Source organism: Lissotriton vulgaris, chromosome 12, assembly GCF_964263255.1.
Source record: "Lissotriton vulgaris chromosome 12, aLisVul1.2, whole genome shotgun sequence".
NCBI classification, from domain to species: Eukaryota; Metazoa; Chordata; class Amphibia; order Caudata; family Salamandridae; genus Lissotriton; species Lissotriton vulgaris.
Window position 1 is genome coordinate 565,443,998 of NC_141700.1, and position 16,816 is coordinate 565,460,813.

The window sequence follows — 16,816 nt, forward strand, 5'->3', positions numbered from 1 at the left end:
TTCAAAAGACCCTTCAGACGTGTCAGAAGTGGTACCTCTCAAGCTTTGAAGGACCACTTAAGATGAAATAATAAAAAATCATTAAGATAAAATAGTGCGCGCAATGTTTTTAGGTCTCGCCTGTCGATGCGCATGCGCATCGAGCAAGCGAGAGTATTGCGACTTATCCACTCTTTATCTACACTGCAAGGAATCGTGGCGATTCCTTGCAGTGCCCGTGACTTTTAAGGTCAATGCGCATGCGCATTGAGCTTATGCGCATGCGCATTGACCTTAAAAGCGCGTGCGCGTGCACGTCCGTCTTTGTTTACCCGCTCCGCCCCCTCCCGCCGTGTCGCATTTCTCCTCCCCCTCCCCTCTCTTCCTTCCGTCTAACGCCGTCTAACTTCCTTCCGTGTAACATCGCCGCAACGGTCACATCACTCGTCTTTCCTAACACTAAGGCTAACCCTCCGTCCTCCAAGCCCACCCCCCCTCCCCCGGTAAGACTCCACGCGGTTTGCGTCCCTCGCGCAGCTCACCCGCTCCGCCCCCTCCCCTTCCCGCCGTGTCGCAGCCTACAGCAAGACTACGTCTCAGTCCGCCGCGAGCCATGCTCATCTACCGGGCTGCAGGCACACTGATCCTGCCAGTCATTCCCACAGGCCGGTCGCAGCTCCCTCGGTGCCGCCCGTCCTCCAGCTGCAGAGCACAGCGTCACACGTATCTTGTGTGTGTAAAGGTGCCCCTCCGATCCCTAATATAACCATTTGAGGGTAAAGGGCTTCTCTCGGGTCACCATTTAGAGGTTAGTGGTGCCGAAGTTTAATTTTAGATAAAGAGAGGCCCCCAAAGATAAGGCAGTCAAGGCGCCCCCAGTGACCCGCTCACCGCGATGAGCCGCTTCCGATCTTCACTCACCGGTTCAGGGAACGTTCAGGAGCTTTCAGGGCCTCGGGCGCAGGCCTCCTGACTACGTTGTTGAATGTGCCTGCCATCTCCATCAATCACCCCCTGTGTTCCCCGGCACTCTCCACTGTTACTGGAGGGACACACGGGAGATTGTGTGGCTCACAGGTCTTCCCCTTCGCTCTGAGTCTCCGCTGCCACTTCAGTGCAGTGATGTCAGGTAGAGGACCCTTGCCAGGCTCACCTCCAACACAGTGTCTTGGCTCCCTGGGGGCTTGCAGTTCTCCGCCACCCTCCCGATGCTGCAGCAGGTCCTCCGCGTCGCCCCGGCAACGGGCCCTCCACCTACGCCCTCTCCGACGCCATCTTGATTCCACGGCGGCCACCAGTCTGGAGTCTGATTCACGGCAATCCTCACCACTGGGGTATATCCCTCGCAGCGCCGACTGTTCCGCTGATTCCCTCAATCATTGAGAATTGAATCACGTGTTTTGGAGGTGGCAAGCGCTATGGATGCGCTCTCCTCAGGCTGTTTGGAATGCTTTTAAGATGGCAGCCTCACAATGGTCAGTCAGACTTCCAGCTGTCCCGCAGTCAGCATTTCTTCAAAACGGACAATGCGGGCATGTTTTGAAAGGTGCTGTGTTCCAATGCAGTGGGTCATCTGCCAAGTCAGATGATAGAAGCGTGGGTCCCGACATTTAGTCGTGAAGCTCCCAAGCAACACAGAGCTCTACAGAGCTGCGGCCATCTCACTCACCCTCAACCCCTCACTCACCCTCACTCACCCTCAACCCCTCAACATCAACCCCTCACTCACCCTCACCCTCACTCACCCTCACTCACCCTCACTCACCCTCACCCACCCTCACCCTCACTCACTCTCACTCACCCTCACTCACTCTCACTCACCCTCACTCACCCTCACTCACCCTCACTCTCACTCACCCTCACTCTCACTCACCCTCACTCTCACTCACCCTCACTCTCACTCACCCTCACTCTCACTCACCCTCACTCTCACTCACCCTCACTCACCCTCACTCACCCTCACTCTCACTCACCCTCACTCACCCTCACCCTCACTCACCCTCACTCACCCTCACTCTCACTCACCCTCACTCTCACTCACCCTCACTCACACTCACCCACCCTCACTCACCCTCACTCACCCTCACTCACCTTCACCCTCACTCACCCTCAACCCCTCACCCTCACTCACCCCCACTCACCCTCAACCCCTCACCCTCAACCTCTCACCCTCCCTCACCCTCACTCACCCTCAACCCCTCACCCTCACTCACCCTCAACCCCTCACCCTCAATCCCTCACCCACACTCACCCACACTCACCCCCACTCACCCTCACTCACACTCACACTCACCCACCCTCACTCACCCTCACCCTCACTCACCCTCACTCACCCTCACCCTCACTCACCCTCACTCACCCTCACTCACCCTCAACCCCTCACCCTCACTCACCCTCAACCCCTCACCCACCCTCAACCCCTCACCCTCACTCACCCTCAACCCCTCACCCTCAACCCCTCACTCACCCTCACTCACCCTCAACCCCTCACCCTCACTCACCCTCACTCACCCTCAACCTCATGCTAAAGATTTACAAAAAAAACCATAAACAATTCTAAAAGCACTAACTCTAATGCTGCGAGACCTATTGCATTTCTAATGCTTGTTTCACTCAGGCAGCGCACTATGGTCCTTAAAATGAGGCTACTCCAAGCAGGCAACTGCTCCACCTACTGCTTAAGCAGAATATGGCATCTTCTTGAAAGACAGAAATGGTTGTCAATGAGTTATCCTGGACCTACTATGGAGGAGAAAAAGACTCCTCTGAGCACTGGAAGAATTACCTGACTCACCTTGACATTAGCATTAGATGAACCTGGTCCGGACTGGAGAAGGCTCCAAGGTGACGGTGATTAATGCCTGGCAAAACGACCAATTTAGGAGAAAAAAAACAAAAAAGCATGGGCAGAGATTTACATCTCTGCTTGAATGTACTCTTTTTCCCCTTTACAAAGTTTCCTTGCAGTAAATTCTTGAATAGGTAAAGTACTCTGTCGCCATTTTGGGTCTTCTTCACACTATATAAAATGGGAAATAAAGAAAGGAATATTACTTCATCCACCCTCTTTGTGCAACAATCTTGAGTTTACTTCTGCCAATTTTCTACCCTCATTGCATGGCCTAGTATTGGGTTTTTGGGTCTCGCCTAGCATGCAGCGCATGCGCTGCTTGTGAAGCGAGACATATTGGGGTAGAGGGATTTTAGGAAAAGGACTTGTATTCCGGCCCATCCTTTCTATTGGGCAAAGTCAATATTTATTTAAAACCCTGTCTTGTGATTGCTTTGAATGGAATTTGGTTACCACCCTGTGGCTTTTCTGTGTACGCCCTTGGGACAACGAGTCTACGGCTTCCTTCAGGTTTATGGCTTTTCTCTTATCTGATGGGGCGTGTTAAGGGAAGGTTCAGGGAGAATTCAGCAAGCTGAAGCTCCATCATGCTGCCTTCATGCCTGCAGCACGTGCCATTCCGGCTCTCTGATTGGGTCTGTAGTGACGGATCACGCTCCTGAAATAGCTCACAGAGGGGGTAAATGGGCGCCACAGAGAGAAGTTCAACGAAAGGCTGCGAACAGATAACCCAGGATTTTGATAGAGGGGGCAAAGCTAAAGCAATGCATCTATTGGCTAGAGCCCACACGCATACAGAGAGGAGTCAGGGAGTGGCGCTACACTCTCCACTGTACAGCAATCCTGAGCATATCGTTCTTCTTCGGATCGGCCTATTTCCTTTCAAAGGAACAATTAGAGAAACGGGACTGCGTTGGGAGTGAGCAATGCCAGTGCCATAAACATAGCAAACGGTAAAAGCTACCTGGTTATGTTTTGCTGTAAAGAATAATCAGGTTTGGAGGGGCAAGCGAGTGCCGTTGCAAATAAGCGGCTTGGCTCCGGAACCAAGAGTGTAGGCATCCCCTCGCCTCCAAGGCATTTAATATCCTGAATTTGTCCTGGTGTGACAGAACAGCCCGCACGCACACCGAGAGGAGTCAGGGAGTGGCTCTACACTCTACGCTGCATAGCAATCCTGAGCCTATCGTTCTTCTTCGGATCGGCCCATTTCCTTTCAAAGGAACAATTAGAGGAACGGGACTGCGTTGGAAGTGAGCAATGCCAGTGCCATAAACACAGCAAATGGTAGAAGCTACCTTGTGATGTTTTGCTGCCAAAAATAATCGGGGTTGGAGAGGGCAAGCGAGTGCTGTTGCAAAGAAGTGGCTTGGATCCAAAACCGAGATTTTAGGCATCCCCTCGCCTCCAAGGCATTTAATATGCTGAATTTGTCCTGGTGTGAAGCGACTGGTGCTCATGTATAGCGCTTCAACACCATTGAGTCGGGCAAAGGGGAGACAAAAACATGCGTGTGGTGTGAGGTGAGGGGTAGAACACAGGGTTTGTGGCTTTGGACAGTGGCAGCTGTTAGGGAGGACGTAATGGAGCGAGCCAGGGGGGCGGCGCATGGGGGATGGAGGGGTTCGTGGAGCGCATTTCGACAGCAGTCCACAGTGGATTCGCAGCTTTTGGGGGGAAGTCTTTGGGTTCTGTTGCTTGGCATGGGTGGGGGTGGTATTTGTGGCGAGGAGTTGTATCCTGAGTTCGTAAATGTGGGCGAGTGAGATCAGGCCCGAACAGTGGAAACGGGATTGAGTATTGGTTGGGGGCCCTGATTTGGATTGCAGCGGACAGCGATGAGAGGGAGGGGCAATGTCCCGGGGAGGAGCGCATTTCGTCGGGCGGGGGAGAAAGCATGGAGCCCGGCCTTGGGAGCAGGATGCAAGGAATATAGCTTATGGTTTGTGGCCATGAGGGTCTCTGCAGCAAAGGACCGTAGCGTGCTGAATGTCCACATGAAATTCGGGCCTGGGACCCATGGATTGGGCATGGAGCTTCACAGCACACACCTGCTTTCATGTGATCGGTTAAACTTATAATAGGGTGGCTTTGAGGTGTGTGGGTGGGCGTTGTCGATGGGGGTCGGATATGCGCAGGTGCAGGGAGGTGGCATGGTGGCAATTTGGACGCCATTCGGGGAGGGTGGTTGTTTTTCAGGCTCAGCACAATGGTGTGTGGGTATTTGGGAAGAGTAGAGGTGCTACAAACGTGCCCCCCCTGCACAGCGCTTGCCTGATTTATATAGCTCTGCAAGGAGGAAGGGACAGGTAGATCAGTAGCCCCCTTCCTTCACGCTTCTTCCTGTCTCCCCCTCCTTAGAGCTGCGTTACTCTGCCTCATTAGCAGGGCTTTAGGTGGGCGGGTCCTGTTCGGTCTCAGACCAAGCAGTCATTAAACACTGCCTTTGAACGGCTCTCTGTGAACGGGCAGACACACCCTCAACAGTGTAAAACCCTCCAGGAAGTGTCTGCAGTACCTTGGAGAGGCTCTTTCTCCGGATGTTGTGCATCTGTATTGGTTTCATCCAGCGCATCGTCCTGTACAGGGGGCGCTGTGAAGTGATGGCCTCTGTGAGTGCAGCCTGTGGGTGTCTGAGGGGCCACAATTGGGCGCTCTGGAGCAAGGCTGAGAGCACTACAGGTGTTTGGCTGCGGGTCATAAGAGTCCAGGAGACACGCCCATCAATATCTGGCCTCTCTGAAGAGAGCACGCAGCGATGGTCAGCTATGTGCGAGTGTGTGAAGGGGTGCACAGCACTGAAGGAGGTTACAATGGTGTGTGGGGGGGGTGAAGGGTGACATGATGGCAGAAGGATGGTGTGAAACACGGTCAAGACGAGGAAGTGGAGGACGTTTGAGATGGAGAATTACAGAAAGATGTGGGGAGATAAGGGGGGAGATAGCGTCTAGCAGGCTGCAGGGGAGGGCGGGGTCACAGGACATTCCGAAGACCGCTGTTCACTGACCTTTTTGTAATGTTTTTCACAGTATCACATTTTCAGAGTAGCACATTGTCAGTTATAATTATTCACAATAGAATGAATATTAGCAGTTTGCCGTGTCATTCTGCCTTCTGTTGATTCTAGGGAATGCATCCAAAGCAAAAATGTAAGGGACTGTAAGGGGATTGAAAGGATAACTCCAGCTGTGTGGCTAATATAATAAAGGGCATGGCTTAAATTACGTGTAAAAAAAATAAATGTTGCTCACGGGGTCTTAGAGGCATCAGTTCGGCAATATAGGGGAGACACTGCGTAGCGTGCGCGTGGGCACGCAAAGGCGGCGGCGTGTGCACACAGGCGGCGGCGGGTGGTCACACACTTATGCCTTCTGTTCCTGGCAAATGGCGCCCTCCCTCTCAGGCTGCCTCCTCCCTTCCTCACAGCCTGCCTGTCTTTCTGTCTCTCCTCTTTCCATGGGAGTTTATAAGCTCACCTGCCTTTACAAAGACAAGACCACCACCAAAGTCCTTTTATAAGAGTGACATTTTAACCATCGCTCACTTATGCAAATGGCCCTCGTGACTTCCTGCACCCCGAGCCATTTGTTTTTCTGTCCTCTACAACCTTCGACCTCTGATCGCTTAAACTGGGGGGTGTTGGAGTTCTGGGAAGCGGCCCCGGGGCGGTGGAAGGGGTTCCTCTGTGTTACTGTCACTTGTGGCTGTTTCCCTACATTACTGTACGTTGGCAGTGAGCAGTGGTGCAGTGTCCGGAGCCTCGGCTTCACGTGCAGCACGGTGTGCTCTTGGGCACCGGACTCCAAAGTCCTTTCATAAAAGTGAATTTTAACCATCACCCGCTTATGCAAATGGCCCTCGTGATTTCCTGAAGCCCGAGCCATTTGTTTTTCTATCAACCTCGGAGCCCATCTTTGACAGCAGGCCGTCGTGGCCTTCCTAGGCACCTCACACACAGCTCCGGCAGAGGGGAGGGCTGGAATGTGTGAAATCCTCTTGAGCAGAGGGTGTCTATCTACTCTGTGTTCGGTGTTTCTGCTGAGTGGATGGGTGGGTGTCTGCTGTGTGAGTGGGTGTCTGTTTATTGGGAAGTGGGTTGGTTGGTGTCTGCTGTGTGTGGTGTGACTGCTGTTCGGGTGGGTGTCTGCTGAATGTGTGCTCTATATGTTTTTCAGTCTGCTAAAGTCTGGTGGGTGGATGCCTGCCAGGCCGCCACTGCCCCATCTGTTCTTGGTGTATACTGGCCAGAAGGTCATGTGCTTTCCCTCGGGAGATATCCCCCCTCCCCACCCCCAGGAACATTAATGGTCCAGCACTCTGAGGAAAGCCTTGGCTTGTGTAAATTACTGGTATGGCCCAGTGCTTAATTTGTAAAATATTAAGTGCCAGGGCTCTGACCTGGAGGCCACTGCAGCTTGCACCACCCATCGCCTTTGTCATCGCTGCCAAAACAACTACTAACCATCTCTCTTGCATGTAAATGTGGCAGCTCAGATCATTCCAGGTTCCCAAAGCTGAAGGAATGGCTGAGGAGGCAGCTATTAGCACTATTTTTATGTATATTGTATTCCTAAACAACCATTGTTCTGCTCATCTCTAATTAGATGAGCATCGCCACCATGTGGTAGACTGTTTAAAGTATGGTGTTGACAATTAGTTGCCGGTGCCAAGCACCGGAAACCAATTAAGTGCTGGTGCTGAGCACCGGAAAGCACCGGCTCAAATTAAGCACTGGTATGGCCGGATTTATAGCACTGTGCTCCATTTTTGTCGTCCTTTCTGGCCCCCTCACCCACTTCACAGCCAAACCATAAACTACCAGTACTGAAGTCCACGTGTCTGCTGATTGGCCTACCTTCTAAGAGGCTCTCGCGATATAAAAACTGTACTATTGTTATGTTGCCAAATATTCTGTAGCGCTATATTCCGTAAGGATGGTAATCCTGGTTTCCCTTCACTTTCGTTCCGTTTGATGGTATTTATTGCTGTGTTACGCAAAGCTGATGTTCACGTCTGAAAGGGAGCGTGCTTTGTAGTGTAGAAGGGACTATGTTCTGCTCTTCAGGGGACTAACCAAGATTCTGCTTTTGTGTTTTTTAGAACAGTTTAGAAACAGAGTGATCAGTACAATATTTGCTGGAAGTAGGGTTCTCATGGAAGCTTCCAGTTAGGTGTACTTTACATTTTCTGAACCGTCACCCTGCGATATGTGCCTCGGTTTTGGAAAGAGGCTCTGCTCACTGGCTCGAGCTGGATTCTCACAGAAATTGACACCGAGTGTGTTTTTATGTGTGATGTTTCTCTTCACAAAGATAATAGTGCGCTCAGTCATCACCTGAACACAAACCCTCCTCATCTTCCTTCTTCTCACCAACCAGTGCTTAATTAGAGCTGGGTTCTACCGTATGCACAGAAAATGTCCCGAAACCATTGTTCGGCAGTAGAAAATATAAAATAACAAAAAACTGCTATTATTTGGACGAGGTGCGCACCTCACTGCCCCCTCCACTCTGCACTATTGATAGCTGAGCCCCTGATCCACATATACAGTAAACGCGCACTTAAAATACAATCTTAATGGCCTTTTAAGCAAGTTTCGTAAAATAGCTCCACTGGGAGAAACAGCTGTCCATCCTGGATTGGTTGGATGTGCAGCAAACAGTGACGGGCACATGCTGATGGGCTTTGCGGGGGTTAACAGGGGGTAAAAGAAATTGTCATTTACAATACTATTACTTGATTAATTCTTCACAAAGGGAAAAAATCAATAACATTTTCAATTTCAATAGCTCAAAACAATGTAATTGCGAGACCTATTGCATTGTAAATGCTTGTTTAGCATGTTGTTTCAGATTTGCACAAACTGGAAGCCAGTGCAAATAAATGACGATTCCGCTCTCCTATGTGAAGAGGCGCTCCCTTTCTTGAGCGGTCTCGGCTATGTCTGCCTCACTGTAGTCACTGAATAGTTGTGTAGTGAAGGAGGTCCACTCAGGAAGGTTGTATTTCAAGATGCTTTATTCATATAGATGACAAGTTGTAAGGTACAGGACATCATGTTGTTAAGTGGTAGATCAGAGCCCCACCAGGAGCTGCCTGTCAGCTGCTCAGCCCATGACCAACTGTCCCTGCCTCACTCAGTCCCAACATTCTGAGGCATCATCAGACTCCAACATTCTAATGAGACAGGGCGCAGGCACTGGCAGAGCAGGGCTGGTATTACACCTACAGTGTAATATGCAGGATACTACATATCCCCTTTCGTTCGAACAGAAGCATTAAACCAATACGTGAACAACAACTGAAGAGAGAGAACCAAGGAGGAGATAACAAGGAAGAATAGCAGAGGAAACAGAAACAACGACAAAGAAAGGTGTAAGCAAAGCAGCGTGAAGAGACGGGTGGAAGAAAATGAGGAGGAGGAAGAGAAGAGTAAAGCGGAAACCGATAGAGATAAAACCGACTCACAAACATAGAAAAGATGAGAGAAAGACGAGTAATCAGAAAAAGGAAACAACATGGGGCAGAAGAACTCACACGCACCATGGACCAATACCCAAACGCACCAACTGGCCAGGTAAGCAGGAAGGGAAGAAAGTACAAGGCAAAACGGAGAATGAACACCAGCCTACACACAGACACAGGAAAGTAGGGTAGCAGGTTCCCTCCAGAACAGGAAAGAAAAGAATGAAAATAGGAACAAAGGAAGGCTGGAGATAAAAGACGACAACAAGAAGTGTGGATCCAGAAATCAGGGATGACAAAGAGAATGACACCACGAGGAAAGCTGGACGAATAGAAAAACAGAGAAAAGGCAAAGTAGATACATACAGTATGACTACAACTTCCCTCTGTTTCCAATAAACATAATAAATACAACGTAAATGTAGTATTGCGTTATTTAAAACAGCAAAATTACAAAATGTAAATAGACAATAACAGTCAGAGGGACTACAACCATGACCGTCCTCTACTCCTCTGCAAGAATGTGAGGAGCATAGTAAATGGGACTGAAACCCAAGTGAAGCCCAATGTAGGGTGATCATGTAAATGTAAAGGGGAATGTAACCCATAACACACCCTGTGTGAGAGTGAAAATTCAAATGGGACTATGACCCATCATACGCCCTGTGTAAGGGTAAAAATTTAAATGTAAATGGGACCGTAACCCATAATAAGCCCTGTGTGAGGGTGCAAATGTAAATGGGACTGTTACCCATAATAAGCCCTGTGTGAGGGTAAAATGAAAATGGGACTGTGACCCATAATAAGCCCTATGTGAGGGTAAAATGTAAATATACATGGGACTGTAACCCATAACACTGTTCCCTGTGTGAGGATACTCGTGTAAAAATAGGAAGGGCAGTGACCCTAGCTGCAGTGCCCTTGTAGGGCTAAAATTTGTAAGTTACCTAAGTAGGCACATGTATATGGGCAAATGGGGCTATAACCCATTCCCATCCCTTTATAGGGTAAAATTGTAAACATATGTAGGCAAATGTATATGGGCAAATGGGGCTATAACCCATTCCCATCCCTTTGTAGGGTAAAAATTGTAACCTATGTAGGCAAATGTATATGGGCAAATGGGGCTATAACCCATTCCCATCCCTTTGTAGGGTAAAAATTGTAACCTATGTAGGCAAATTTATATGGGCAAATGGGGCTATAACCCATTCCCATCCCTATGTAGGGTGTAAAATATAGTGTTTTAATACCTGAAAATTAGCACTAAGTTCTCCCTATGTAGGGAAGTGAAAAGAGTGTGGTATACACAAGTTAAATGAACATTGAACCCCTAAAAATGTGTGCTCAAAATTCCTAAACACATTATGTCAGCAATGAAAAATAATGTGCCATCATGTTATATGGTTTTGTTTGTAAGCGCTTGAAGCTAGATCAGTCCCATCGGAGCTTGCACATTGTAAATAGAGTGACTCGGCACAAATAAACTAATACAAATGTAGACGTTGTGTTATAGGATTAACAACCAACAATAATGGTGCACGTTTCTTCTGCCCTGGGCTGCTCTCCTGTATGCACATCATGTACGCATACAACATTTGTTAGGTCTAGCGTTATTCAAGACCTTTTGATTTTAATAAAATGGTATGTATAATGCACTTACCGAGGCTTTCAGTCAGCCCTCTTTAGCCATTGATCTGTTCTTGTGTCATTCCCATTTTACTTCCATCCACTACAGCATACACGAGTCAGCCCACTTAAGACATGGCTAACTTCCCTGTGAGAGAAAGCATTCTACTCTTTCAGAAGAAGCATATCCACATGTAAAGTAGTTCCTGCCTGAGGTTTAGCTCTAAATTAGAATATTGGCAGGGGCTATCTGTGCAAGGAAATAATCAAGATCATTGTAGTAGTTGGAAACTACAACATTTTCTCTTTTATGGCTATCCTTCTACTTTGAGAAAACAGACATTTATGTAAAAAAAAAATGTCCTGCATTGCATAAAATATATACCTGTGAAATTTCCACTGGATGCACTGGCACTAAACAATTTATAAACAATAAAGAAAATAGGTGTGAGAGTCACCATCGTCCCGTTATTCTAACTGGAAAGTCACAGGCATAATAAAATGTAACCGTGTGTTAAACATTTTTTTCTTTTCTCTTTGAATGTGCCAGAATAAGAACAGCACTCTTAGAAAAGTCCCCATGTACTATTAGCGATTTCGAAAAGGAAAACAGCTCAAAGTCAAATTCTTACTTTTGGCACCCAAAACTAGACAGGAGTAGTTGCATTTCAAAAGCCATTATTTGATGCTTCGACGTGAAGCAAAGAGGCTTAGCAAAACGTCTGCGCCGATATTTTTCCTAAACCATGGCAACTAACTGACAAAGTTTAAAAACCTCTAAAGCACAGATGGCTGGAAATGTGCTTATAAACAGTAGACAGACTAACACCAGGAAAATGTCGCTGGAGAACTAAGTTAGCCTGAAGTGAAAGAATGTCTGAAATTGGGCACACGGAGTGTAAGTATGTGTGCTCCAAACAGAAAGTTACCAGCTCGTTTCTCCTCAATGAATCAGTGGCGGTGGACAGAGGCTGGATGCTGCCAATGCTGAACATGCAGTAGGAGTCCACGAATATTGAGAAATACGAATCGCCTAGTCCGTCAGTATTTCTCCCATAGGGCTGCCTGTTTTTCTCAGTGTCCTCCGATTATCACCAAAGCGGATGCGCATTTCAGGAAGGAGACTAACGCAAGATGGTGGTGCAAAAAGAGACGCAGTGCCGGGTGGCTAACAGCACGCAGAGGCACCAAAAAGGAGTTACAGAAGCAAGTCAAGAAATGACGTAACAGTAGGCTCCTGAGAAAAGTCCGCGCGGCTCTGCTGAGGTAAGTGAGCAGCACGCGAAAAAGAATAACAAACGTTTTATTTTGACAGTTAAACAGCCGCTGAGCAGGCTGAATACAATGATGAGGAGAAAAAAAAACTGTAGAGAAGCTCACCTCAGCATTTCTTCTCGGTGGCAATGTCAGAAAAGGCGTAAAGAGCGCTGTGGATGCATGTGTGTAACAGACACACAGTTACTAGAAGAGGCAGTTAAACAGTCGAAAAAAGGTGTACCTGGAAGGGAAGGCAAACCCAGGTCAGCGTGATGACATGTGGGCATACCTCTCTTGAAAACAGCATGAAGAGTCCATAGAGTCAATCGCTTTGTATGCAAACTTCCTCTAGGCAAACAGCACATGTACATTCCCCCAGCACAGTAACACTGCAGGCGAAGGGTGAGAGCAGCGTGATGTAGATGCTGGAAATGTAAAAATGTCATTGTGGAGGTAGCCACCTTAGCAAAATGACGTGAAGAAAACCTACACAGAACACTGGAGAAACACCTTTCAAAAGTCAGCAGCATGTGCACAAGATCACACACCGCAGGCAGCGACATGACTGAATACATGACGCTATGTAGTTGTTATTCCACGGGATCAGGAAATACACCAACTGACAAAGATGAAATTTTCACCTGTGAGGTGGCTGTGCTGGAAGGCACAGGCTGTGGAAGTAACATTAAAGTCCAGAATGCGTAGAGAAGATCAAAGCACGCCTGGGCTAGGGCTGGCCGGTGGTGAGGCCACTGGTGGGGCTAAAAAGGCGTAATATTTTGTGCTTACTTGTTTCTTGTTGTCTTCTTTTTCTTTTCTTTGAAGTTTTTGTTTCTTCCATGCAGGTGTCTTCATTGTACTGTGTAGAAAACAGATCTTTCTTCTTCGTAGTTAATTCCTTCTTGTGGTTACCTCTTCTTCTGAAAATTGTGGTAGTTGCCACTGTGGTTTCTTTATTTTGCGCCAACTCCAGGTCCACTTTTAAATCAGGTACCTGAGATTTGCTTGTAGCTGTAGCTGTAGCTGTAGGTTCTTCGTCACCTCGTCGCCAAAATATGTAGTGAAGGAGGTCCACTCAGGAAGGTTGTATTTCAAGATGCTTTATTCATATAGATGACAAGTTGTAAGGTACAGGACATCATGTTGTTAAGTGGTAGATCAGAGCCCCACCAGGAGCTGCCTGTCAGCTGCTCAGCCCATGACCAACTGTCCCTGCCTCACTCAGTCACAACATTCTGAGGCATCATCAGACTCCAACATTCTAATGAGACAGGTCGCAGGCACTGGCAGAGCAGGGCTGGTATTACACCTACAGTGTAATATGCAGGATACTACAAGTTGCCTCAGCCATAAACGGAGAAAGCACATCTTGGCACATACTTCTGTGACGTGTTCTGTCAGCGCCAGTTGCTGCTGGTAACAGACTGCAGGTCCTGCTCATTTCATGGAAGAGTGTGGTGAGAGGACTTTATACAAGCTTCCCCAGTCACCGACACTTTGTTAACAGTAAGAGAGAACTGAAAAAAGTTTAAATGAGTGTTTACAGAATCACATCAGAATTGTGTGGACGCCAAAGCTGAGTGTCTGCAGGATGTTAGCATTGTCCTGTCTGAGCAACCCTGGTTTGATGAGGGTGGTTTTACTCCGCGTTATTTTAAATCGTGAACTCACCCCTCTGCACAGTATGACGCAGTAGAATTAGAATCTCAGAGTTTATTTTATTCATATAACCCATGCATTGCTGCGTCGTCGATGGCTGTTTGGTCATTACAGGGTGAAAAGGTTGGCAGAATGTAACAAGCATTGGAAATGCAATAGGTCTCGCAGCATTAGAGTTAGTGCTTTTAGAATTGTTTATGGGTTTTTTTGTAAATCTTTAGCATTTTTGTTTCCTGTAGCCAATGCTAAAGAATTAAAAAAAAAAAAGCCATAAACATTTCTAAAAGCTCTAACTCAAATGCTCCGAGACCTATTGCACTGTGTGAGGGTGAGGGGTTGAGGGTGAGTGAGGGTGAGGGTGAGTGAGGGTGAGTGAGGGTGAGTGAGGGTGAGAGTGGGTGAGGGTGAGTGTGAGTGTGAGTGAGGGTGAGTGTGGGTGAGTGTGGGTGAGTGTGGGTGAGTGTGGGTGAGGGTGAGGGGTTGAGGGTGAGTGAGGGTGAGGGGTTGAGGGTGAGTGAGGGTGAGGGGTTGAGGGTGAGTGAGGGTGAGGGGTTGAGGGTGAATGAGGGTGAGGGAGGGTGAGGGGTTGAGGGTGAGGGGTTGAGGGTGAGGGGTTGAGGGTGAGTGGGGGTGAGTGAGGGTGAGGGGTTGAGGGTGAGTGAGGGTGAAGGTGAGTGAGGGTGAAGGTGAGTGAGGGTGAGTGAGGGTGGGTGAGTGTGAGTGAGGGTGAGTGTGGGTGAGTGTGGTGAGTGTGGGTGAGTGAGGGTGAGGGGTTGAGGGTGGGTGAGGGGTTGAGGGTGGGTGAGGGTGAGTGAGGGTGAGGGGTTGAGGGTGAGGGGTTGAGGGTGAGTGGGGGTGAGTGAGGGTGAGGGGTTGAGGGTGAGTGAGGGTGAGGGGTTGAGGGTGAGTGAGGATGAGGGGTTGAGGGTGGGTGAGGGTGAGTGAGGGTGAGTGTGAGTGAGGGTGAGTGAGGGTGAGTGAGGGTGAGGGTGAGTGAAGGTGGGTGAGGGTGAGGGGTTGAGGGTGATTGAGGGTGAGGCGTTGAGGGTGAGTGAGGGTGAGGGGTTGAGGGTGAGTGAAGGTGAGGGTGAGGGTGAGTGAGGGTGAGGGGTTGAGGGTGAGTGAGGGTGAGTGGTTGAGGGTGAGTGAGGATGAGTGAGAGTGAGGGTGAGTGAGGGGTTGAGGGTGAGGGGTTGAGGGTGAGTGAGGGTGAGGGGTTGAGGGTGAGTGAGGGTGAGGTGTTGAGGGTGAGTGAGGGTGAGGTGTTGAGGGTGAGTGAGGGTGAGGGTGAGGGGTTGAGGGTGAGTGAGGGTGGGGGTAGGTGAGGGGTTGAGGGTGAGTGAGGGTGAGTGAGGGGTTGAGTGAGGGTGAGGGTGAGTGAGGGTGAGGGTGAGTGTGGGTGAGGGTGAGTGTGGGTGAGGGTGAGTGTGGGTGAGGGTGAGTGAGGGTGAGTGAGGGTGAGGGTGAGTGAGGGTGAGTGTGGGTGAGGGTGAGTGAGGGTGAGGGTGAGTGAGCTACATCTAATGACTTCAGAGGACTGCTTATAGACTGTTTAAATTACAACCACTGTCGATAGTAAGTACTATTGACCCTGATAACACCCTAATATATGTCCAAAGTCACAGTTTGGTAGGACAGGGCCAGACCAATGTATATGTTTCTATCCCAACAAACACATTTAAGCCACACAGCAGTCTTAGACCTCTATTCATACACACATTCTCCAACACACACGAAAATAGTTACACGCACACACAAACATCCTAACATACATGACTTTGGAATCAGTTAAAAGTACATACACTTGCACACCCACATTGAAGCCCATAGCATAGCAGGACACAGTATGTATAAAATAGATATTTGTGAAAACACTGGCAGATATACACTGTACATAATAAAATATTACAATCTTTAAGTACCGAGTACCTTCGAAACGTGAAGTTATTTCTAAATGCACATGTATACGTGTAATAATGTGCAATTTGATACACTAAACAACCTCCCAATTTACATGAAACATGTTTGGTGCACCTGGTATTTTAACGCTTAATAAGCAGAACATTTAGCCAGCATCCCAAAAAAGAATTACCATCATGAAAATCAAAAACAGGATGACGTGAACTAATAACTTCCAACCATATATATATGCAGAAATGATTAACAAAAGTAAATAATGTGGTAGCAGAGAACTGAACATAATTAGATATCCTAAGGTACAGGATAAAGCACTGTAAACAATATATTTTTAATTAGTGCAAAAAAATTCTGGACCAGCCATGCTTTGACAGCTATAAAACCTATCCCTGCAGATTAACTGAAAAAATCCGCAGCCAGCATGAAAAGCTGTGTATTATTTTAATGTCACACCCCAGAAACATCTCCTCAATAAACACGACTTTTCAAACCCAAATAGACAAGCCTGGGGTAGAAAAACAAACAGCTTGCAGAGATTAAGGCACCTTTTGTGCTTTTGCATGAGCATTTCTTCTCGCAGACTAAATTAAGCGCGTCTGTGCGTTTCATAGGAAGGAACATTTAGCACTGAATGGAAAAAATGTTCTATCACACAAGAAATCCGTGCAGCTGTGCGGAACTTGGTCCAGATGGTAAAAGACTAGAAAGCAGCCGAGTGACAGACAGTAGGCCTTTTCCATTGCGGAGGTCAAGGCCGCAGCCTCGAGGGGTAGCCCTGGGCTTTGCACCGTCCAAGATGGGCGCCCACACCACCAAACATTCTACGTTGACTATTGCAGATGCGGCGACTGTGCACAGTAATATCTCATAGGGTGCTACGGCCATAGAGGCCAGGCCGCGACTGGCTCGCGGACGACTGCGTGTTGAAGCCCTTCTAGGAACCATTGACCAGAGAGACTGCGCGGGTCAAATGGCGCGAGAAAAACAAGGCGCACCCATAGACACTGAAAACACACAACACCAGCTGTCACGGCAGACTGAAACACCCCTCTAACGCAC